Source organism: Cebidichthys violaceus, unplaced genomic scaffold (assembly GCF_023349555.1).
Source record: "Cebidichthys violaceus isolate CVI_PGR_0920_01 unplaced genomic scaffold, fCebVio1.0.p SCAF_19, whole genome shotgun sequence".
NCBI lineage: Eukaryota > Metazoa > Chordata > Actinopteri > Perciformes > Stichaeidae > Cebidichthys > Cebidichthys violaceus.
In genome coordinates this window covers 3,180,643-3,204,019 of record NW_027176361.1, presented here as the reverse complement: position 1 = coordinate 3,204,019, position 23,377 = coordinate 3,180,643, and the positions used below count along the sequence as shown (strand labels likewise).

Genomic DNA, 23,377 nt, shown 5'->3' with positions numbered 1-23,377 from the left:
TTTTTAAAACGGCGAGCGCTGCGTCCGTCTGGGACAAAAATATTCTCTGCAAAGTAAACGGATTAAAAGGGAAGGTTCAAGTTCCCCCCATTTCAATAAAGTGAGCCTGAGAGCATTATCGAGTGGAATTCATTATTTAAACGACTTGGAGGACGGAGGCGTGGATGTGATAAGGCCACGCATTTGAAATGTTTTTTTAATCCATCCAACCGATTTAAATATTCATAGATGCGCCACACGTACACTCTCTGACACTTACGGATCGCTGGTCCGACGTTAACCCCGTTCAGAACATTGAGCAGACACTACAGGCTTCAACGCGATTCGTTAGCTTCATCCATGTACAAGATACACCAGGTTCACTGTATGTTGTTCACGGGACGAACGACGACGGGGGGGGGGGACATGAACGCGTTTGCCAAATTTAACGGCGATCGATCCAGTCGTTCGTCGAGACATTTCACTCAAAATCCCAAAATGTCATCCATCACGGCGACTGTGCAGGATGGGACTACAGGACAGACACGCCCTCTTGGAAACCAGGACGTTCCAGTCTGTGAGGACTGACCGACAGGCCGACGTCACCGTCCCTCATCGCGCCGCCGCTGTGCATCTCCGGGTCTATGAAGATGATGCGGAGCAGATTGCGGGAGATATTAAACCTATCCAGGCGTCACAGAGGGGGGAGATGTTTGTGCATAATTGCATCTCTAGGTAACAACCTCTCCGACAGCAGCAGCAATTAAACCAACAATGCAGTCACGTCGCTCCAAAGTGTCACAGTACGAGCAGCAGAAGTGGCGATGAGAGAGTTTGAGTGCGTCTGACAGAAAGCGGTCGGATGTTGCGTGCGTTTGAAAAAGAGACAACAGGCACAGATCGGAGCATTGCGGCGGACGACGTGGAGGAGGAGGAGGAGGAGGAGGAGGAGGAGGAGGAGGAGGAGGAGGAGGAAGGCGTGAGAGAAAAGAAACGTAACGATGTGCTGCAGCATCAGATGGGACGGAAGACGGATCGTAGCCAAGAGCAGAGACACCGGAGGAGATGGAGAGGCTGGAAAACAGATGGGACCCACACACACACACACACACACACACACACACACACACACACACACACACACACACACACACACACGATGCAAGCCTTACTACACACGCATAGGAACTGACCATACACTTGGATCAAAGGAATATCTTCTTCTTTTTTTGTTTTACAAAGGCACAGTATTAAATACATATATAAATAGTCTCTATATCAAACACACACACACACACACACACACACACACACACACACACACACACACACACACACACACACACACACACACACACACACACAAAGCACTCATGCAAACACTTTGTTCCGCTCAAGTAGCTTTCTGCCGATTGCATGATTGCTCCACAGGGATCTCTTCTCTCTAAGTATACAGTTTAAGTCATTAACGCAAAATCAATACTATCTCCGTGCACAAGGGCAGCGCACACACACACACACACACACACACACTCTGCTTTATTGTCGATCAATACTGACATCCCAGGTAGAAGATCAGCGTTTCCCGATGAGACGCTGAAATGCAGCATTCATGATCAGTGGCAGGAACATTGAAACCTGCTTTAATCCAATGCATTCAGCAGAGCACCATCCACTGTGTGTACTAATCAAAATGCTTAGTCATGACTTAAAACTTCTTCCATCGTGTTTCGGTGAAGTCATTCCCACTTAATTCACCAAAACAAATCAATTTCACCGAGCGCCCCGAGCTTCTTCGAAGCGATCGCTTAGATGCTAAGTCATGATTCAAAACGGCTTTGAGGAAAAGGTGACTCGGCAAAAAGCGCTCCCGGTTTTTACACCCTGCATGAATATGAAGCACTTCAGAAAGAAAGAGGCTTCTTCTGCCACGCCGTGCTCCAACAACAGCCATGACATTAAGTCTCGACGGGTCGTTTCTTAGTTTTAGTTTGCTAACTTATTGCTGCGCTGTTAGCACCTTTAGCTGCTATAGCCGCCGGCTAGCAGACGCCGCCATGTTGAGAGCCATGCGGAGGCAGTTAAAGCTCTGAATTCTGGATTTGAGCACCTTTAAATTCAGAGTTTTCGTGAAACCCGACGATACTAAGTCTCATATACATATAACAGTGAGTATGCATTTAAACCTAATTCATCAATTATGTCTGAGGCACAAACGACAAGTCAAAGACATGCCGCTGGTCATTTTGAGCGGGAACCAGTTTTCCATTGAAACAGACACACACACACACACACACACACACACACACACACACACACACACACACACACACACACACACACACACACACACTCTTTGTTGAGTTCTGGATTGTCATGCAGCACCAGTGTGACTGACACTTCATGTCAGCCCATTCCTACTCTCTCTCCTCTCCTCTTCATCAAAGTCTTGCTTTCTTTTTTTTTCAACCTTTTCTCTCTCTCTCTCTCTGTCTCTCTCTCTGTCTCTCTCTCTCTCTCTCTCTCTCTCTCTGCCTTCGTCCAAGTCCATTATCCCCCCATTAAAACCCACGATGACCCGTGTAATTGCCTCCAATGACTGGGTTCTAATGAAAAAAACACATCGCATTAGTGGCGAGACGCCGTGTGTGTGTGTGTGTGTGTGTGTGTGTGTGTGTGTGTGTGTGTGTGTGTGTGTGTGTGTGCATGTCAAAGCCACCGGGCCCTGACCAAAGCAGATAATATTCTCTGTCAGAGCTGCCAGTTACACCCTTTTAAGCAGCGTCTGTGTGAGCGAGAGAGTGAGCGCCAATCTGCTCGGAGCGTTAACCGATGCAGATAATATCCTCTCAGACCCGCGGTTCCACCGGTTTTACCCGGCCGCCGTGTGTTTTGCGGTATTGTTTAGCGCCGGCTCAAATTGCATTCAACGGACACGCGTGAATGTGAAAGTCCGAAAAAGGGCGTTGAAGCGCTACCGCATGTGGGGAAAGAGAGAGGCACTTTGTTTGACAGGGAGGTCCAACGCTGACGTATTGATTCAGTGACTCCAACACAATCATGCACAGCACCACATTTGAGTTCTAAAAAAGGCCTGGGGGTTGAAAGCTGGGTGTGAAAGAATGAAAAGGAAAGTAGGAGAAGCATCCAAAAGATTGGATGGGGACAGACTGGATCAATGAATCTTGAGGTTTCTGAACCAACAATGTGTTTCATGACAACTGCACGAGTGTGGATCGACAGCTTGTGGTGCTTTTGCCGTTTCCAAACTACATTTTCCACTTTGGTTTCGGTAACAAAACTCCCTGTGGAGGTTGAGTCAAAGATCGTGGTTTGAGTCAGAATAAGTACGGTGCTTTTGATCTCACCGTAGACTGTGTGTAAGACGTCGATTGGTTTGTGGACTAAAGTTTTTGAAGCCTTGATTTTGGCATTTTGGCCGTCGCCATCTTGGTTTTTTGCAACCAGAAGTGAAACGAGAGTATGGAGCTCAATAAACCTGAAAGCACACCCGGCTTTATTGTGTGTTTGACTCTAAATGGACCATAATGTACTAAATGAACATCATGCTGTATTGAAGAAGACTGTAAACTAGAGATTGAGACCATAAAGTCATGTTTACAATGTTTACTGAGGGAATAAATCAAGAGAGAAGTAGAGTCATTTTAGACTAGACTTGTATACAACCAGAGGAGTCGCCCCCTGGTGGACACTAGAGAGAATGCAGCTTTAAGATACTTCCACTTTCTGGTTTTCACACGGGACACAAACACAGGTCACCTGGGTGTGAGTCCCGTGTTTGACCCATCGTCCATCCTGATCTCTTACGAACGTGGACTTCGTAGACTACGTAGTCCGGGAGAGCATACATTCCTTCAAAGCCTAATTGACTCTGCAGTTTTTGTGTAATTGGAAGGTAATTCTTTCGAGACCACATGCAGCCTTGTCACAACGATCAATATTTCAGTCCTGCATCAATGCTGTAGAGCTAGACGTACAGCTTTATGAATGTTTCAATCTTTCAGGGAATGAGTCTCCCACATGAGGATCAGGTGTGAGCAGGTGACAAGCAACAAAGAAACATTATATATTATGATCGGTTTTGTGCCCAAGCAAATCCTCGGATTTGAATGAAAACGAAAAAAGAAATGCAACCACAGCAAAGCTCCACATGCAGCAAAGAAACAACAACTACCATCAGGAGGAGCCACATCAGGGGTTCTCAGCCGTTCCCCTTCAATGGTGGCCGTCGCTTTAAGATCTCTCTAAGTGGGGCACGCCTCAATAACTGCCCCGACGATCGACAGTCTGGCTGTTCGGTGATCAGATGGACGTCGGGCATTTAAAAAATGTCTGTCAGCTGTCGCACAGTTGGAGCTAGTTCTACAAATTGACATCCCACACAGCTGCTGCCAACGAAATCTGTTACAAACAGTACTGAGCTTGTTTTCGTGTTACCAGAGCAGCACTTCACATCTTATGGCCGACTGTAGGCTCGAAGGGAAAGCGGCGCTGTGATATAAAGAAACTGAAGTTGAACCTCACAGACCTCACCGCAAAAGCAGAGAGGCCATATAGTCCACCGTCTTCCCAAAGCCTTTGCTATTGTGCCGCGTCTAATGAAGCGACGATGAAACAGAAGGACGCGGTTAGAGAGTAGAAGAGAACCAAGCGACACGGAGAGAAAGGTGATAAAGATACGAGTCTTTGAAATGAAGTTAAACTTTCGTGAATCATTTGGCCAGACCGCAAGATCATTGGTCTCTTGCATTTCACCCTTCTTGACTTCCCATGGTCCATTTGGTTCCCTTAGGGATTGTAGAGGGGAATTAACTCTCTCTCCTCGCCGTCGCTTCTTCAACCATTCCAGCATCTAGTTATCTAAGTATGTACGTATACTGTAAGATACCAGTCTGATCTTCACTGCCTTGCTCCCTCTTCCTGTACATTGGGTAGAGTTCGGGTACCATTGTGGGCAAGAAGGCCATCTTTTCTTCTCCGTCGCCTACCTTCCCGCACCTCAGTCCTTCATCCGTGAATCCCTTAATTAATAGTGCGTCTCTTTCTCTTACACTTGACACCTCTAAATCTCTCCACCGCCGCCTCCTCGTTCTCCCAATTCCAATTTCTGGCACGCCACATCTCTGCCGTTAATCCCTCGCTGTCCTTTAATCTCCCTGTGTTTGGTCCATTCAACCCCCCCCCCCGCCGCTACCGCCAACGTCCTGCAAGGCCCGCATATCTCCCTCCTCCTAAAAAAAAAATGCCCCATCATTTCTCCGTCGCATTGCCTTGTCTTTTTTAGTGTTTATCGCCGCATCTCCCCCCACCCCCCCATGTCACCTTGTCCGCTTCCCCTCCCCAAAACGGGCAAGCAAGTTGTGCTCGAAGCTGCGGTTCATCTTTCCGAGTGAAACGGTATCAGAATCTCGTAGTAAATAATACCCACGACGGTGTATTTCAAGGAATGCATGAAATGTGTGGGATTTTTTGAATGCCTGTCTCATCTTATCGCCAATGCACAGCCTCAGCAGCAATCTCATATCACACCGTTTCATTTCAGAGAGTTCACCGCAGCCGTATTTCTTCTCCGACGCATTTCTTTCTCCGACGCATTGTTCCTCGTGATGAAAGACGCGCACGCCATCACCAACACCTCTTTGATTTCGTCTAATAAGTCGTGCACTGAACGAAAAACAGAGTTTTGCATGAGTAATGCCGTGGCGATCCGCCAATCGCTAAAACGTATGCTGGCATAGACGGAGAAAGCCGATTGTGTTCCAGTTATCAAGCACATTTCGTCGGGGGAACAAATTTGATCTGAACTGTCTGTTTGGATCTCTTTGACCGGATACATTTGGGCGCCTTTGATAATTCTAGATGATCAACAGAATGCAGCGCGGGGGGATAACACATCCTGACGACTAAAATGACACACAGAGTTGTCTATACGAAACCAATGAGGCTCGCTCTGCTGATTAAATTAAAGCCGGATTTTGCATATAGATTGGATTGGCAGATTAGAGGAAAAAAGAAAATGCTATAATTGCTATAGACAGTTGGGGCTGTGTGCAGTTTCCATTGTAGGTCAACCGGGAGAGAAAAGCATCAGGGCATAGATCAGTACCAGGAGCTGATTGCATAATGAGCTGTTGTCTAAAAGCGCCTTTTACACTGAACCCTGAACCCTCTTACCTCGACATTAACCGGAGGAGCTGTATGTGAGAACACAAATGTATTAGTAGAGACAGAGTTCAGCCCGTCAGCTCACTAGTGCAACGTCTGTGTGATGTCCGACAGAGCCAATGAGCAATTGCGCAGATGTCTTTTCTATAGCGGCGTACGACGGCGAAGAAGATTGGCCATTTACACAAAGACGGCAATGAAAATGTCCTCTGGAAACGCAACAAGATTGGGTGACTTCTGCCGATAAGGGTCGACGCCAAAATATTCGGACAAGATTCAGGTGACAATCCTGTGTTTTTGCAGCATGTTCTGCCTCCTGCAAGCTCTACCACCCCTCAGCTAAACCAAATGGGGGTGTTTCCACTAGGAGAGGACGTGAAAGGGCCTGATGTCCAGACCTGATTCTCCAGACGTCGTCCGGAGTTCATGGGCAAAAACGGCTAATAAATCTGGCGCTAAAAAGGCTTTGAGCTAAACGCTAACAGCGTGCAATCGTGGTCCCATGCAGCTGATTCAGAAGTCTGCTAGAGTCCTCACTAAAATCAAGAAAGTGGATCCCATCACTCCGGTTCCATCTTTACACTGGCTACTTGTTATTAGCCAACAAAACCGCTCATATACTCTTGGACGGGTTCGCTTTCTGTCCCCAGTTTAGTCAAAATGAACAGGAGTTCTGTTTTCATGCACCATTCTTTTGAATTTCTGCATCCAATTTAAAGTGAATCCATCAAAGGACGCGTTGCATGAAGGAGGGTCCTTCAGAGGTCCAACATTTCGCCTCTTCTACAAATAAAACCGTTCAGCTGCACAAAGATCCAAACTCATGGTGCGTTCAGGTTCTCATTAAAAACCTTTAAAGTCAAACATTTCTAATTTTACCACCAGGATATTGCCCTCAAAAGAGCCAACAAAGCGTAAAAAACAGTGATCAACTGGGAAACGTTTAATGAGTTTCCACCAAATTCAACCTTTGAAACAGGACTTTGGGATTGAAAGTTTACGATCCCTTCCACCACACGATTCTGGAGCTTTTAAATGCATTAAGCAAACCTCGTTGGATATTAATGATGTGGCCTTTTAGATCCAGTTTATGGGTACATTTGTAATTCTACCTCTAACGAAGACTAAATGTCCTCACAAGGGCCAAACGGAAGAAAGGACATCCTGCCATATCTCCACTGTTAGAACTGTACATGTGTTTTTTTTTTTATATGATGTCTTAATTGTTATTCAATGGCAGTATCTGCATCTTTACTTTAAATCTGGTGGCATGGGGCCTCCATGTCGAGCAAAGTGAGATTACGCGCTAACACACACAGAGTTAAATTAATCAAAACCAAAGTGAAGCCACAGAGGGGGGAAAGATCCAAAAGCTAAGTTGATCTCATCTCTACTCGTTGTATTTTGCCACTTGAGCAGAATCATAGATACAGAATGGGAGTAAGACGGACATTCCCATTTAAATCAACGTAGCATGAGTCAGCGTGGCGGCCATTTTTACGTGCAACTCACTGAGCTGAGGTTTTGCAGTGACGTTTAAAATGTAAACGGTACAAAAGTAACATCACAAAGCACAGAGAGCCATACTAAAGGAGTAAAACTGAACACCTCAGTGCTTCATCCACACACGTCCCCATCGCCAGATGAGTGTAGCATTACAGCATGGTGGGATTAGCAAGCTAGCTAGCTGACTGGCGGGCAGCTGGCTAGTTAGCTGGTTTGCTAATCCCACCATGCTGTAATGCTACACTGGTGACAAAAAAATGAGCCGGACTGGTGGCGTTTTCTCATACCGCTGAGCTGCGACGACACTTTACGGCCCAACTGACGTCTGTGCATGACAACGACGGCCGCCATTTTTCTTTTCTACTCAGAACTCAGTTTGACGTTCTATTCCAGGTCTACGGGTAGAAGCCTTTTGTAACGCGTTTAAAGATAAGTACGCCCGTTGTGCGGCTAGAGCTACAGACGTTTACAAGTGCCCCTGCAAAGTGTGTGTCTTCACCATGTGTGTGTGGCAGTATCCATGTGTGTGTTTTCTTGAACATGTGTGTGTGTGTGTGTGTGTGTGTTCTTTCCATTTATCTCCTTCGTGGCTTCACTAATGTTTGAAGAAGCTATTTGAGTCTCACTCGGTGGCTGCAGATTACCGATAAGGAAGATTACACTGTCAGAATTTATCAGCGCATGTGTGTGTGTGTGTGTGTGTGTGTGTATGCTCGGAGACATAGTTGTTTTTTGTTTTTTTCTTGCTCGGGCATATGTCGCCGTGCATGTGTGCGCTGTTTTTTCATCCCTCCTCCGGTGAGACCCCACGCACCGTCTGTCTCCGACTGATCCGGTATTCATTGCCACAGAGAGAGACGGGAAAAGAGATGGAGGGAGAGGAGAAGAAGAAGAGGAGGGAGGGAGGGAGGAAGGAAGGAAGGAAGGAAGGGAGAAATGATGCAAAAGGAGAGAAAGACACAGCGAGAGAAAGGAGAGGAGAGTTCATAAGCGAAAAAGAAAGTAGAGTGTTTATGCCAAGAGGTTATTATTTTCATTCACGCCTAAACTGTCTCAACAGATGTCTCCACTCTCCTAAAAACTGTCTCCTCCAATGCAGCAATTTTAGATCCTGATATTCGATGTCACCTGCGCTTTCCAAAAAATGTTGTATCGTTACGTCTGCAGCCATTTTGTAAGAGCAGGTGCTGCAGACTCTCTTTTTTTTTTTTTTTTTTGTGTCTTTCTTTTTTTCTCGCTCCTCTTCCCCAAATGGTGGATCTGGCTGTGAGAGAAAGAGGACAGAGCAGCTGAAAGAGGTGAGAGAGGGGCGTAGGAGGGAGACGGAGGAAGAGGCAGGGAAATCAAAAGGATGGAGGGGGGGGGGGGGGGGGGGAGAAAGAGAAAATGGAGGGCTGGAGGAGGTGTTTTCCATCCTGTTTGTTTTTCATTAGGGGGTTTTCAAATCTAATGAGAGGCTAAGAAGGAGACAAGAGGGAGACAGGAGGACACACACACACACACACACACACACACACACACACACACACACACACACACACACACACACACACACACAGATTAAAGCAAATATGCAAACACACAGGAAGGAGATCCAGGAAAAAAAAAATGTCCACAACAACAAAGACGAGACAGAAAAATGATTAAAAAAAAAATATTGAGAACGAGAGAGAGATAACATGCATTAATAGACCGAAGGCGTAATAACTCTGCCGGGCTTACTGGTCCTGCATACCAATTTAACACTCAACACACGGAGTGTGTGTGTGTGTGTGTGTGTGTGTGTGTGTGTGTGTGTGTTGCAGTCCGGTGAGGTTCCGCGTTGTCTGCGATTCCAAACAGCATCTCTAATTAATCTGCCCGGCGGGGTATTTCACTAGGTGTGTGTGTGTGTGTGTGTGTGTGTGTGTGTGTGTGTGTGTGTGTGTGTGTATATGTGTGTGTGTGTGTGTGTGTGTGTGTGTGTGAGAAGGTGACGGCGAATGATTCACAAAAACATGCTCCCTCCCTTGTGTCACTTTTGTTTGTGCGTTACGGGGACCACGGCGTGCCCGGCGATCAGTCGGTAGCGGTGACGGCACACGGCCAGAGGTCACGGGGTCAGATTAAAAAAACAAACGACGGTGCTGCAATTATTGCTCGGTGGACCGGAGGATGGGTTCTTGTGGCGGCCTTGAGCACGGAAAAGAGAGCTTTACATATGTGTGTAATAGGAGTAGAGAAGCTTCAGCTAAACGACTGAAGGATTCATGCTTTGGTGTTTGCTAATAAAAGGAGACGAGGTGAAAGATTAGAGAGATTTGTTACACTGAGAGCTTAACAAATCCAGATAATACCAGCTCGGATCAAAGTAGATATGGCTGAGCTGAACCGAACCAGGTCAGAGCCAAGTGAACCCAAGTCTCCCCCCCCCTGTAAAGAACTAAATAAATTACATTCAAAGGAGGACTGATCCGTAACCCGGATTACCTCCGAGGACCAAAAAAAAAAAGGGGGTTTTAGGAATCGTCTCCTCTCCCGTCTCTCGCTTTGACTTTCACCCCGCTCGTTTCTCAAGAACCGGATCGGTGGAAATTTAAAAATAAGAACGATGTGGAAGAACTGCAAGAATCTGGCTGCGAGAAGATTGAGTGGAAGACAAACGGGAAACACGCAACCGCTCTGCAGAAACACGTCAGAATCAGGAGCTCAGACACAACAGCTTCTTCTTCTGTCTCAGCGGGCGGCAGGTTGACGTGCCCTTGAGCAAGTTGCTAAAGGCAAAAAAGTGTTTATCGATGTTCGTAACGGCGCTACTCGAAGGCGGGGTGGAAAGCCCGCCTTTTAGAGAGAAGGGCGAGACGTGATACTCATACAAATGTGTATACATGTTGTACCGTATGTGTGTACAAGATTACGATGGTTTTCATTCACACGATCTGAATTCACCATCGGTGGATCTGAGCCTCTTGCTGGAGACCGCTTCTGCTCTTCAGCTAAAGCGCGGCGACACCTTAAAACAACAAGTCGTAATCTTTGAAATACGCAGTTGAGCAACGAGAGCCGACAAGATGCGCGACCCGGGACCCGGTTCTAATGAAGTCTAATCGCGTCTTTTTGGACTCCGGGTGTAATGTGGCGCATCCTCCCTCTTGTGAAACATTGTCCACAGTCTGTGGGGACCGGTCACACGACCCGGTAACTCACTCAGATGTGTTAAATGGAGCGTGGGCCGGAAAACCGGTACAGCGGGAGGATTTCCGCAAAACCCGAGTCGGCCTTCTCTGAATCAATGAATAATGTGTGAATGTGTTTTTCTCTGTTGAAAAACAAAGGCAAGTTTTCACGCGTGTGTGTTTTCATATCTATTTGTTTTGATGCGTGTACAGTATCTGATGTGTGTGTGTGTGTGTGTGTGTGTGTGTGTACCCTCCTCACTCGAGGCCAAGTTTGGACTTGCCCCAAGCTGAAATGACGTTTTTTCAGTTTTCATCTCTCTCTCTTTATCTCTTCCTCTCTACTCTAAGATGAAACATGAAAATGCATTTTGAAAAGTGTCAGGCAAGAAACAGGATGAAATGGATCAGGTTCTGGATCAGGTTCTGGATCAGCTTCTGGATCAGCTTCTGGCATTTTTCAAACACATTCCCTCGGTTGGGCTGCCTCGTTAGCTCCTCCTCTCCCTCTCTGGATGGGCTTGTTCAAAGACAGCTGCTTTCCTACTCGACCATCCTACACTCGCCCAGTACCAACGAGCTTTATTTTAATTTATCAGCTCTCATCCTCATCATCATCATCATCATCATCAGCTGTACGTTTGCTCCTCCCACATTCCCCTTCGCGATCCCTCCGAAAACAAATGTTCCGCTGGGCTGATTCATCGGAGGAATTGACCCTTCTCAGGTGGACCTGAGTCGATCCCTCTGAGGCTTTTTGGACGTTTTGAAACCACGTTTTGAAACCACTGTGAATGCCGGGACGACACCGACAGACCGCATGCATCCACAGCGTGTCGGGTTCCTCCTTTCCCTGAGAGTTTTTTAAACCAGCAACTCCTCCTGTCAGGGGAGCGCAACACTATCAACACAGATTAGCTGCATCCCTGCAGTAAAGTGTTCTTTAGTTCATTAAGAACTCGCTCTAATGCATCTTGGAAGATGTAGTTTCTTCTGCCGTTGAACTACACAGAGAGCTGTTTGCTATCCAGCCTCACTGACATAAATAAGATAATATATTCATGTGTTTAAATAGAACAAGCAAGCTAGAAGTAACTTGTTGATCTCTACATAAACGGTTCTTTGAACTTCTCTTCCTTCCTTCATCTTCTACCCTCCTCCATCTTTTCCTCTTGTGTACTCTGACAACATCGAGAGCCCTCCCCCTCCCCCCCCCCTCTCCCCGGTGCCATTGCTACGCCTATTAGCCACGAGCTAATTACCCAGCGGCCGTCCCCGCGGGATTGGCTAGCCCCGCTCTAAGCTAATTAGCATGCAGCTGATTGAACGGGCAGGGCTGGCCCGAGCAAGTGGAACTAAGAGTGACAGACGTGGAGGTACCGCAGAGGTGGAATTAGACAAAGTGGGAAGGCAGAACAAAAAAAAGCTACGTTAGCCTTAGCGCTAATTGGGAGAGGGAACATTGTGCAAAATGTTTTGGGAATCTCTTAAAAAGGGAGTAAAACAAAAAGAACAGATTTTTTTTTTTTTTTGGTGGTTCGCAATAACAGCCCTGTGGGATCGGGCACCAAATTGGTCGCGACATTCTGGGGGGTTTGATGCTTTTCTTTTGTTCATTAACCACAGCAGAACCTTTGTGCAGCTTGTCATCTGTGTAGCACTAAACTGGGATCTTTCAAGGGTCATTATGCTGCCAGAGCGCCACGGCACCGCCGCAGTGCTGCAGGAGATAATAAGCACTAGATAGCTCCACTTTTCTGCGTTGGTACCCCGACACCCGGAGGAGCAGCTCTGTCACTGAGACCACCCACGGGTGGAGAGAGAGAGAGAGAGAGAGAGAGAGGGGACGAAAGTGTGGGGAAAAGTCCTGTGAAGCGCTTGTTGCTGAGCAGAGTTTGAAGACTTCAACGTACAGAAAGACAGATGTGATTATGCACCAGAAAAAAAAAACCCTGTACAGCGTGTGTTGAAACAGCTTTCTGTCACCGTCTTTGTGTCGCCTCGTCCCTGAGAGCCGTGGCGTGGAGCGTGGCGGGTGGCGGGGTGTACCGCGAGACGTCTCCGCGTGCGTCAGCCTCCACATTGCAGGCGCTGTGTGGTACTCACAGAAACACACACAGCATGCACAATGAGGAGGCCTCGAACACGCCTCTCACCCCCGGGGCTCATCGGTGACTAGGCTGCCCCGAAGGGTCGAGGAAACAAATATAAAAGAGGGAGCCGGAGATGCCGGGATCCGTTTCGCTGATTTGCGCTTTGGTGTCTCGCCTCCTTCAAGGTAGAACCTCTCACACCAAGTACACACTATGCGGTTTACACCAGAAACGCACCGGTGCACACTAAAAGATATGATCTATGTGCGGCATGGTGGAACCAACGAGTAGGTCTGATTGTACTGCTACGAAGTGCGCAGTAGAAACTATCTGGTGGACCATATTTGGTGGAGGAGTGACGTAGAGATGCTGTGGTAGAGGCCTGTCAATCACTGTGTAGCCCCGCCCCCTAAATCATCCCCTGCTTTATGGTCTGTTTGACTCTAAATGTTTCATAATGTACTAAATGAACATCATGCTGTATTGAAGAAGACTGTAAACTAGAGATTGAGACCATAAACTCATGTTTACAATGTTTACTGAGGGAATAAATCAAGAGAGAAGTAGAGTCATTTTAGACTAGACTTCAAAACAACCAGAGGAGTCGCCCCCTGGTGGACACTACAAATGATCCCAGTGAGGGTGATCAGTTGCGCAGAGAAACCATCCTTAAAATTCTCTCTGCATTGCGTTTTTTTAACTCCACTGTGGCTTTTTCCCCTGTGACTCAGTCTTTTGGATTCCCCAACCCACTCCCTGAACTTTAAATTAGTGCATGTAGACTAATCAGCGCTCTCTCTCCACCGGGCTTCAACTTTTATGATTAAAAAAAAAAAATGAGGCGACAAGAGTTAACGCTGTACTTGTTTTTTTTTTTTAATAAGGCCAGTGACAATGGCTTCTCATATACCCTTTAATGAGCCGCATGCCCCGGGGTGTGGGCCAGCGCTCCTGTGGGTGTCAAAATACTGACCGTGTTGTCTGGAGCCTGGAGGACCTTGCATTGTCTTTCGACCATTCCCTGCCCCTGACTGAGTACAGATTTTGCCAATTGCAGACGGCAACGCTGCATTTACCTGATATTAATTAACTGTATAAATTATCTTTATTTTGAGTTCATCCTGCAGATATTTCGGTTGTTTTCGAACCTGTAATCCTCCCCAAATTCAATAAAGATGTATCTAAAAAAATTTAGTTTTTTTTGTTTTAATAATTAATGACGAACAAGAAAAACTTTAATTTAAGAGGTTTTTTTTAGTAATTGGTTTAAAAGATATAAAATACCAAAATAGGACTTTTAATTTCCAATTACAGATGCGAACCAATAATGCAGATTTGTCCATGAAACTTGATTATGTTGACGCTTCTGTGGTCAAAACTGTCCTTTAACCTATGTATTCATACATCCACTACTACTCACAAAAGACATATAGAAATACAAATCTTGCCAGGACCACCAGTCGTGTACCAGTTCCCCATTAACAACCCGTGACAGATAGAGAGTTTCACATCCCTCCATGTCCTCCATGACCACTTTCAGACTAATTGGAGGGAAAAGAAAAAGGAAACGTTTACTTTATTGTGACAGCCGAGGACAGAGGACCCCTCGTTAAAACGTAACTTTTAATGGTCCTTCTCATGTTCCACCTGTGACGGCCGAGATCCTGATAATTAAACCCCAAAGACAGTATAGGACAGTATAGTGTAAGGAAATGCAGTTAGACCAAGGAAATATATATATATATATATATATATATATATATATATATATATATATATATATATATATATATATATATATATATATATGCTGTATAGGAATTATTAAAGGAACGGCATATTTTCTCCCAAATGTCCACATCCTGTATTTGCAATATTTCAGAGTTTGTTTGCACTGCAGAAGTCATAGTTAGTCATAGAAGTCAGGGTTTGTTTGGAATGTATTTAACTGAATTTTCCCACCAGCACCTCCATATTTTGTATCAGAATCCAAAATTCTATATTTTACTTTCTTATACAGCAGAAGCTTTGACTGGCTTTGTTTCGATTGGACATACAGTACAAAGGAGGCGACAGTTCTGAAAAACAAAGTCAACGTGGAAGTTGCATTCTCTCTAGTGTTCACCAGGGGGCGACTCCTCTGGTTGTATAGAAGTCGAGTCTAAAATGACTCTACTTCTCTCTTGATTTATTCCCTCAGTAAACATTGTAAACATGAGTTTATGTCTCAATCTCTAGTTTACAGTCTTCTTCAATACAGCATGATGTTAATTTAGTACATTATGCTCCATTTAGAGTCAGACAGACCATAAAGCAGGGGATGATTTAGGTTTATTGAGCTCCACCCTCTAGTTCCACTTCTGGTTGCAAAAAAACCAAGATGGCGACGGCCAAAATGCCAAAATCATGGCTTCAAAACTTCAGTCCACAAACCAATGGATGACATCATGACGACTATGTTCACTTCTTATATATACTGTCTATGGTACAAAGCATATAAAGCGTTTCCTGAGCACACTTTAGTATTGACATATCTACATTGTGTACTCACGTTGTAAAAGCAATTAAACGATGCAACAGCGAACACGTTGCTCCCTACAGTTTGATGTATTTCCTCCAAGGGCGTCCATCGGTAAACACCTTGCACTCGGTGGACCTTCTCAAATGACTGACGGGGGTAATAATATGTTTGACGTGGAATATATTACTCAAGTGCAAAGATGACACTGAACCCACAGTTGTGCCAGAGTCTTCATCAGTCTCTCATTCACAAACTCGCTTATTCCCACTCTCTTTCTGCGCGCTCGTCTGGCGCATCACCATTTGCCCTCCTCGGCTTCTCCTTCCACCGGATGACTCAAACATCCGAGGCGCCTTTCCCGCAGAGTCGGCCCGCCAAGGTTCTGCTCCAGACGCAGATCGAGTGGGCGAGGGAGTCTGAGTCAGCGTTTGTAACTGCGTTAAAAGAAACAAATAAATAATTTTGCCTCCTAAACAAAATGTGGTGAAGTCTCATCTATCTCAAAAAGTTGTATCTGCAATGTCTCCTGGGCCAATCAGTGTAATTCTGAAAAGTCAAAATAAAGATGCTGCATGGATAAATAGAAGCACAACATTCCCTTGGATCATTGGTGTTTTGTAGAAGCCTCAAAAGAGTTTTATCCCCCCCCCCAAAAAAAAAGAATAGACGCTCTGTACACTTCATTTCCATAACAACCAACTGCCACTGCCAACAAAGAGTACTTGTGTCCAACTCTTCAACACTCCCACAGCTCAGCCGGTGAGCTCTATGCCTACTTTTAATGATCAGAATAACAAGAGCCGCCAACTGTTTCATCGGCGATCGATGCGTTTTCATCCGGTGTTCTTAGTGTCCAAACCACAATGATTCAGAGCGAGTAAGTGCACCAAGTGTTTCTTTTAACCCCCGTCTCCCAGCCACTCAGTCACTGGCTCCTTGTGACTCAAACGGCAGCAGGACAATCACTCTGGATTTGGCATGTCACAAATGTTGGGACCGAATGATTTAAATGAGGGATATTTAGGAGTTCGTACTGAGGCGTCCGATCGGCCGCCAAATATGTTTTGTTGCCAATGTTTCCAATGACGGATGGTGATGTCAGCCGGTTGTTCGGTCCACCACTTCGGTCCAGAAGTATCTCGACTATAAGACGGATTGCCATGAGCTGTTGTGCTCACATTCGTGGTCCCCAGAAGATGGCTCCTACTGACTTTGGTGATCCATCAGCAAGTCAAAGTTTCCACTAATCCAGTGAAATGTCTGAACATCTGCCGCCAAGTTAATATTTGTCTTTTTGTAACATGTCTCTATAACTATCAGATGGACAACCACGACATTTGGGACACACGTCCCTGTTTCCTTCACGACAACTTTGGCGATTTTCTAACTTTTCATCCGGCTATATCATTTGGTCAACATTTATATTTGGTTTGAGACCAAATACATTGAAGACCTATGATTCCCATCAAGCTCAGCACTTTGTGTTAAGTGGTAATTGGCACTACTAGCATGCTTACATGCTAATATAGAACGAGGGACATGGTGAACATAATACCTGACAAACAATCCCGCAGCTAAAACACACTTTTCTATAATAAATAAACACCTCCACTGAACTTTTACATAAGAACGTTTCAGTCTCCTGCCATTCACCTGTTTGCTATTGATCTTCAAGAGAAAATCCTGGCAGTTTGAAAAGCAACACAAAAAATGTTGGGCTCCCATTTTGTCTTTTTTTACACTTTTGTCCCTTCTGTTTGTGTCCCACGTAGATTTTTATATAAAGTTTGTACCCAGGAGTGCGGATTTATTCCGGTGAAACAAAGCCAACGGGAACTCTGACTCCCCATCTAGTCTCTGTCTCTATGAGCATATATTGCACATGCTGTTCCATCAGACCCGAGAATCTTTGACTGCAGGTTTCGGTAGCGTCTCGCTAACCTTTAGCGGAGGTGGATGATGAATCCAGCAGCGCTTAGGGAGCACAACTGTGGGAGTTACTGCCGCTGCTAGACTTTAATTATGCAGCAGCAGCAGCAGCAGCATAAAGATACAACAGTGTCCTTCTGTCTTTCACGCTGCATTCAAAACATCGATGTCAATCCTTGTTTGTACCAACATATTATGTTGAACCACACTTATAGAAATTAGAATAAAACAAAAAGATAAGCTCTCCGTTTGGATATTCTGTCAAAGTGTCTTCGTGTTTAATTTGATCTCATCCTTTTCATTCTCACTTCAGGTTTAGAAAACACTGGCGCATTTATTTCTTTACTTTCGGCCAACCTTCATTAGATTCGACACACGTTAGAGGAAACACAGACACACATGATTTCATGTAAACTTTACGTGTGCACAACTGAGAGTGTGTGTGTGTGTGCAGCACACAGCGGAGAGGCTCCCCGAACAGACCGGCACAATCAGGCCTTCGGGGGAAACATCAGCGCATGAAAGCAAACAAGCAGTTTTGAATATATGAATAGAAAACTAAAGACGGTTTGTGTGTGTGTGTGTGTGTGTGTGTGTGTGTGTGTGTGTGCTTTAGAGGAAGTGGCAATCAAACAGATTAAAATTCGTGTGTGAAAGAAAAAGAGCCTGAGAGTGTGATAGTATGTGCACATGCAGGTAAGCAAGTGTGTGTGCGTGTGTGTGCGTGTGTGCGTGTGTGTGTGTGTGTGTGTGTGTGTGTGTGTGTGTGTGTGTGTGTGTGTGTGTGTGTGTGTGTAAGAGACGATTCTCCCACCGGACCTTCAGGGTCAGAAGGCTAATAGCAACACGCTAGTACGACGTGAGTGAGTCATTCTCCACCTCCGGGCTTGTGTGGCATCCCTGCAGTAATTTGCAATTATATTAAAAGCTGTGTCAGAGCACAAGTTTCCTCTTCTTGTTTTATGTCGTTCTCAAATTGCGCCCGGGAACAACTGAGTCAGTGCTGATGTGTGTGTGTGTGTGTGTGTGTGTGTGTGTGTGTGTGTGTGTGTGTGTGTGATTTGATGGAAAATCAAGGTGTTTTTTTTACAACCTGGGTTCTGACGTACAATGACGTTTTGTAGTCTCACTTAGACACTTTGTTAGCGACCGTCTTTTTGAGGACACGTAAAAGCTGAATGAACACAGTACCGCCACTCACATCACGGATCAACGAGGCGCCAAACATCGATTCAACCCTGCAGATGTCACAACTCGGTGCGATGCTTCTCAAAGGTATGTGTCACGAACAATCCAGTGTTTCTGATGGACGTGCAACATCCAGCAAACCAACTCTAGAAATGCTTCAAGGCCTCAAACATTAGCTCCACGAAAGTATAAAACGTTGAGATTAAATGCACATTAGAGTCTGCAGATTAATCGATTAAATGTTCAAGGGAGCATTATCTGTGCAGCGCCTAGTATTCATCGTCTGGATGTGCGTGCTTTAGTGAATACAGAACTGCAACTAGAAAGGGCCACTCAGTAGAGTGCAGATCTCCGCCAGGTGTGTCCGCAATGACCACTGCTGCCCACAAACACACTTCATTCAAACTATGAAACACGCAGCGGTGAATACAGGAAACTGCCTTTAAGTCGCCGTTGAAGACATGGCATACAATATTGCCAAAAACAAAATTGAACTCACCAAACTCTCTGCCTGTGTAGAAGTGGTTGATTTGCGGCGATGTACTGTAAAAAAGCTTTTTTTAAAAAAAAGGTAATAAAAGGTGTTTTGAGAAGGTCTGAACCATCACAACCACGAGAGATCCTTAAGCATGTGCAGCCATAATTGGCAACCCGAAATATCATGCAGTTTGCTGCAGTTGGATGCGTGATTAGGCGTGGACAGACGCAGAGGTGCACGCCCACTCGCGGAAGTACGCACACGTGCAAGAGATCGCATGATCGCATGTCGGAGATGATTAACAAATAATACTAAAATGTGAGGAACCCGCAAGCTTTCAGGTTTGAAGGAGCTCTATCGTCAGCAGATTGAGATGGTGGATGATGTGGGGAAGGACACACACACACACACACACACACACACACACACACACACACACACACACACACACACACCGAGTCACCCCTAAGATGTGAATAAATATTGGCAGATAGTCTGCCTGTCTTCCAGGGACCGTTCAAGAACCTTCAAGTATATTCACATCCACTCTGATTTTGGCGGTCCAGACGGCCCCAGTCCTTCTCTGATCTGAGTCAGCGGGTCTGAAAAGTGTCCGTCATCTCCTTGACACCTTGTCTCTGCATCCGAAGAAGTCCATTTCAGCAAACCGGCGTCGGTATTTGGTGCAAAAAGTGCAGAAAGACGCTGAAAGGGTGCGAGAACCAGCATGCCTTATGGGCTTCTCCGAAAAAAAACCCCAATTGAACACTGTGACTGGTAAGAGCTGTGTGTAGGTGTGTGTTTTGTTTGTGTGAGTGGGTGGAGGCTGTGAGGTGTAGCTGAGATGACCCCTGAGTGTGTGTGTGTGTGTGTGTGTGTGTGTGTGTGTGTGTGTGTGTGTGTGTGTGTGTGTGTGAGTGTTTGCTAGCCTGAAGAAATCATCCCGTGTTTTGCGGTAAAAGATCAAACACTTGAATTGTTTTTCTTTGCTGCCTCCGTGGTCGAGTGTGTTTAGTGGATGTGTGTGAATGTTCAAGAATAACTAATTGATCCGGTTACCAGTGAAGAATATCAAACATGTCTCTGACACGCACGGACGAAGCAGCGTTATTTGTTCCGCCTTTGATCACGGAGGCAGCTCAGGAGTTGCGCTTCAAGATGATGCCGGATTGACAGCAAAGATTAAAAAAAAAAAAAAAAAGACGGCAGCCTTTCAGTCCTAAAAACTTTTACTTCAACTACAAATGACGTAGTTAACATCACTAGCAAACACTTTCCGCACCAGAGGAGCTCGTCGTTTTGGAATTTGTGTTCCACATGAATCTAATTAGACCCATTTTGCAGAACACATGGTTCACAGAGCGCGCAGAACCAAAACAAGTGGCAGACCAAACCTGATGGTCTGTAGCCATCAGGGTGAACAAATACAGCCCCGCTGAGCACTGTAATATAAAATAACATTCAAAGGGCACCGCAGCCATTAAGAGTTAGACAGTCATAAAGAAAAGCAGAGGCTGAGATATCCTGACGTTTCGCCCCTAGTATTGGGTCAAGGGTTAGAAATACTGGATCCTACACTTCCCATAATGCAATTCAACAACATAGACCCTCGCTGCCTGTTTAACATCTTTAAGCTCAAACTCGTGTAACTGCGTGTAACACAGGCGGCAACCTCTGGTTTTGAAAGGTAAAACCGGCATTCTCTCTAGTGTCCAGCAGGGGGCGACTCCTCTGGTTGTATAGAAGTCTAGTCTAACATGACTCTACTTCTCTCTTGATTTATTCCCTCAGTAAACATTGTAAACACTTCTTATTACAGTTTGATTTGTTAACAGTTAACAATATTTCACTCCGCACAATTGTATTCTTAAGCTATCTATAGCGGGGAGAACAGTGCCATTTCCTAAAATGACTCCAAATTCTGGCTTTTTTTTTTTCTGGCCTACTATGCTTCAGCTAATTGTCGATAATTCATGGAAAAAGGCCAAGCACCTTGGCGGTGGTTCCTCCGGGGTGATGTTCCGTGTAGCGTCCATGGAACCTCACTGCTGATAATCGTGGTTGTTTCCAACACAAAGAAGAACCGATATCCTTCTTTTTTTTTTGGAGGGGACTTTCATCGATACACTGAAAGTGCAGATGCCAATAACTATTATGTTTCATTGTGTATGTGTGTGTTAATGTGTGTAGCTATTAGAGATGAGATATTGGATTCCACTCACAGTAGCTGGCCTCAGTTGAAGAGCACAAGCTAACAAGCCTTAATATGCACCGAGTGATGTACGACTGGCTGCTCCCTCTCTCTCTCTGTCTTCCTGGCTGTCCTTCTTTGTCTCTCACACCATTTTCCTTTGTAAAAAAAAAGAAAAAGAAAAAAGCTGTTATCACAGTTTCTGTTCATCATCACACCTTTAATCGCTGACGTTTAACTAACTCCCTGAGTAATGGTTTTGAAATCAATAAAGGCTTCTTACACCAACCTGAAATATTGATGAAACTACTGCAGAAATAGTCCACTACTTCAACCAAACACGTCAGTCAGCTTTAACGAGCGCTCTTCGACAAAATTCAGCAGATCTGCAGCAGATCATGAAGCTTCTTGCCATCACGAAAAGGTATTTTTGTTTTTGGTGATATGTATCAAAAGGTTGGTGCAGTACAATCAATATCTCAAATCCTTAAAGACCCCCTGACATGGACAAAAGTAATCGTTTTATAACCGACATTCTGACTTCAGCTCCGACTCCAACGCGCAGACTAGAATAAAAACAAATAAATAAACGAAGTGCAGTCAGAGATCCCTTCTACGGACGATAGAATGCTCGATCCTACGGAGCACTGAAGCCCCGCCCCCTCTCCTGCACAGAGCGGTGTTTGCTTGTTTATTCAAAGTTAACAATATCAATCTTGCAAATCAACCCGACACTTGCTCAAAGAGGATTACTCAATACTACTTAGACGGCAAACGGAAACCAGAACCTTTCTAGAGACCAAACTCTTGACTCGTTGCCATGAAAATGCAGAATATGTCGCGGGTCCAAATCGCACCAACGTCGACACTGCACATCCTAGGGTCCCCGTCAATACACCCGCCAAATGTGAAGTAGATCGAATGAACGGTTCTGAAGATATGCGAAGAACACACAGACAGAAACACAGAGTTTCACCGCTTTATATTAAGATTGCGTTGGTTTACCCAAAAACACATGCACAGTCGACCTACCGCACTATCTAGCCCATGCATGTGCACATATATACACACACACACACACACACACACACACACACACACACACACACACACACACACACACACACACATACACAAAGAGGACGCACAGACTCATCTGTGTATTACAATGTCAAACAAATAATTATACACACACCTACACAGCATTGCGTGACTGCAGGTCCAAACAAACAAGATTTGCATGACTAAAAATACCTCAGGGAAACCTGCTGTTTGTGTGTGTGTGTGTGTGTGTGTGTGTGTGTGTGTGTGTGTGTGTGTGTGTGTGTGTGTGTGTGTGTGTGTGTGTGTGTGTGTGTATGACCACTCATGCATGGATGCATGCAGGTCTTACCGGCACGTGCACAGGGGATCACACAGACAGAGAGACCCATTTGTGTTGTAAAAGTGACCATAACCGACACAAAGCTTACACAGAGTTATTGTTCATTTCAATGACGGAGGATGTGATGGGAGAGAGAAGGAGGGAGAGAAAATAAAAGGAGACAAAAAAAGAGATTGAGGAATGAATGACAATCCCAGAAATTGGAAAGAAGGAAGGGAAGTGTTAAACAATGCAAATTGGATTTTGTTCAGTGATGATATACCGCTTTTTCAGTCCGACGCCAACCTAAAATCCTACATCTTATGTTACCATTCATATAAAGAAGCATCAAGCTTCATACACCTCACGTTTCCATTTTGAAATCAGGATATAACCAGAAAAAAAGGCTAGAAAGAGAGGGAATGATTTCTTTTGAAACACTGTGGGAGCTAGAAGGAGGAGAAAAATAAATATGCGCCTCGGTTTCACACCTTCCCCCTTTACCTCCTCATCGCAGGCCGCCAGCGCATCCTGCTAGAGTCGGCTGCAGCACATCGCACTTTGAATGAGAGGGAGACAGACACACAGCGGTCCAATATGGTGGAGAGAGAGCGAGAGAGGGAGTGAGAGAGAGAGAGAGAGAGAGAGCTATGTAAACAGCTAAGTGAGACAGAGAAAGTGCTGTCATCTGCATAAAAACACAGGGTGAAGAGGCTGATGACTTCACGCTCTGTCGGTCTGCTGCCGTCTCGTCGGCGACACGCTCAAAGGTGGAGGGTCAAACTCGT

General features: G+C 45.3%; 1 protein-coding gene across 7 annotated transcripts in view; it reads right to left on the bottom strand.

The window, feature by feature from the left end:
* Nucleotides 1–23,377, bottom strand: part of htr2cl1 (5-hydroxytryptamine (serotonin) receptor 2C, G protein-coupled-like 1) — a 96,069-nt gene that overhangs the window by 45,556 nt on the left and 27,136 nt on the right. For 4 of the 7 annotated variants that reach the window (XM_068713243.1, XM_068713248.1, XM_068713249.1 and 1 more), the window contains one exon: nt 21,258–21,384. The exons of the other annotated variants lie outside the window; for them this stretch is intronic. The gene's annotated coding sequence lies outside the window, so the exon portion shown is untranslated. The remainder of the gene's footprint in view (nt 1–21,257; nt 21,385–23,377) is intronic. 7 annotated transcript variants of the gene reach the window in all.